The 2,447-nt window shown below is 39.2% G+C and overlaps 1 pseudogene; it reads left to right on the top strand.

The window, feature by feature from the left end:
* Positions 1–118, top strand: LOC126274377 (5S ribosomal RNA; annotated as a pseudogene).
* Positions 119–2,447: the final 2,329 nt, after the last annotated feature.

The following is a 2,447-nucleotide window of genomic DNA, read 5'->3' as shown; positions in this document are numbered from 1 at the left end:
GGCAACAGCCTTGCCACAGTGGATACACTGGTTCCCCTCAGATCACCAAAGTTAAGCACTGTCGGGTGTGGCGAGCACTTGGGTGGGTGACCATCTGGGCTGCCATGCACTGTTGCCATTTTTTGGGGTGCACTCAGTCTCATGATGCTAACTGAGGAGCCACTCGACCAAATAGTAGCGGCTCTGGTCAAAGAAAACCATCATAACGACTGGGAAAGCAGTGTGCTGACCACACGCCCCTCCTATCCACACCCTCATCTGAGGATGACACAGTGGTCGGATGGTCCCAATGGGCCACTTGTGGCCTGAAGATGGCGTGCTATATAGTACTGTATGGAAGCTAATCTTGGATAGTGGGAGAGCTGGGAAAGAAGGAGATTGAATCATTTGAGATGTTGTACTCCAGAACCATAATGAAAATTAATTGGATTGATACAATAAGGAATGAGGAGGTTCTCCACATAATTAACAAGGAATGGGACATGTGGAGAAAATTGACAAGACAGGATGATAGGACATTTTTTTAAGACTGCAGGGAATAACTCTCATGGTACTAGAGGGACTTGCAGAGTGTAAGATCTGTAGGGGAAGACAGAGATTGGAATATATTCAACAAATAATTAAGAAAGTTTGGTGCAGGTGTTGCTCTAAAATGAAGAGTTTGACACAGGAGAGGAAACTGTGGCCGGCTGCATCAAACCCGTCAGAAGGCCAATGACTCAAAAAATTTTCTTCTTAGTGTATTGAATATCCACAATAAATAAATTTTTATAACTTATTATCCTTGTTGGAGATGCAATTTTAATAGCCATGAAAGTGGTTTACCGAAACTACGTGAGGCCACTTATGCTCTCGGGGTTATTTTTCTATTCATTCAGCTCTCATAAACTGCCCTAAATACAGTAAACTCAAAAAACTGGCACTATGATTTCATTGTTAATTTGTAGTACTTTCTTTTCTATGTGTTAATTATACATTGATTTAGTTTTATCGTAATTGAGTTTCAGTTTATTTTCAGAGTTACTGCATTAAGTTCACCCATTCATTGTTGAATTTTATTGGCAATACAGGTAAAAAGTACAATGTGATCTGTAAATCAAAGAAAATTAGAGGCTCCACGGAACCAATACAAGAAAGCATGAAAACAACCTATGAAATGACATCGCTACAGCAATATCCATAACACCACACTTTTTTTTATTGATAACAATAACAGGATTCCAACAGTATATTTTTATTCTGAAAATGAGTTACCAATGCATATGTTGCAGCAGAAAGAAAGTAAAACGGAAAACTGACACCAAAAATTAGTTTATAGTGAGATATTAATTTCATGAGCAGGCACACACGATTTTTATGAGCAGGCAGATGTGACTTTTATATACAGGCTTGCAAATGGTTATGGACACAGGGCTGCATTTCCAGGTCGAAGACAGTAGTGTTATCTAGCCTTTGGTGCTGTGTATCACCACATTGCTTAGACATAATTGATAGCACCAAAGACTACTGACTGAGGAAAACCACCCATTGCTTGCACACCTGACCAGGAAGAGCACATTGTATGTGTTGTCAAAGAAGAACCAGGTATTAGCACATGACAATTGGCCCTGGCTTGTGGTTCATCTCCAATTTCAGTATGGAGGATACTTGATAAGCAACTCCTGTATCCATATCTTCTTCAATATGTGCAGGGCCTAACAGCTGCCAGTCACTCACCATGGGAGAACGTTTGTTGATGTTTTGTTGCACAAACTACTAATCTGTTGTTTGTCTCTTCAGTTTTGTCTACAGATGAGGCAACGTTTGGAAGAGATGGAATGGTAAATTTCCTGCCAATCAACACACATGGCCCGTGGGTATAAGAATGGACCCACAAAATGATACTGCAAGGGATTCCAGTTAGGCACAAATATTAGAATTTGTGGAGCCAATGACCAGATTTTTATAGTAATACTCTCTATTCTCACTGTACCCCATAGCAATGCAGATTATGAACATATTTTCAGCATTGTGAAGAAAAATAGAACAGAGTTCAGATCAGATCATCCATGCCCAATGAATCTCTGGAGTGTGTTTCTATTTTGAAGACCAGGAGTTCTGGTCCCTGTTATAGCAAAACATTTTCTCAAGACTTTTTGCAGGAGGCTAAAAAGGCCACAACTACAACTTTAAAGTCAAACTAGCATGCGATTTGCAGTGTGTATTACATTACTTCTTGCCTGTGTTACGTTAAACAAGTTTTATTGTGTAAAGCCTTTTCCAATTATCACATTTCTGCTTAATTTATCAAGGAAGTCATGTTATGTATGCTCCAAACAAATATCCACCATGCCTACTGCTGTAAAACATGGATTTCTTCTTGATTGTTAAGTTCATCTACAAATCATTGGCCTTTGATGTAAGTAGATGTGATTTCATCGAAACAACCTTCTCAAAGCATGAATTTT

This window comes from Schistocerca gregaria, chromosome 5, assembly GCF_023897955.1.
Source record: "Schistocerca gregaria isolate iqSchGreg1 chromosome 5, iqSchGreg1.2, whole genome shotgun sequence".
Classification (NCBI taxonomy): domain Eukaryota; kingdom Metazoa; phylum Arthropoda; class Insecta; order Orthoptera; family Acrididae; genus Schistocerca; species Schistocerca gregaria.
Note: the sequence above shows the minus strand (reverse complement) of the source record. Positions and strands in the feature narration are given on the sequence as shown.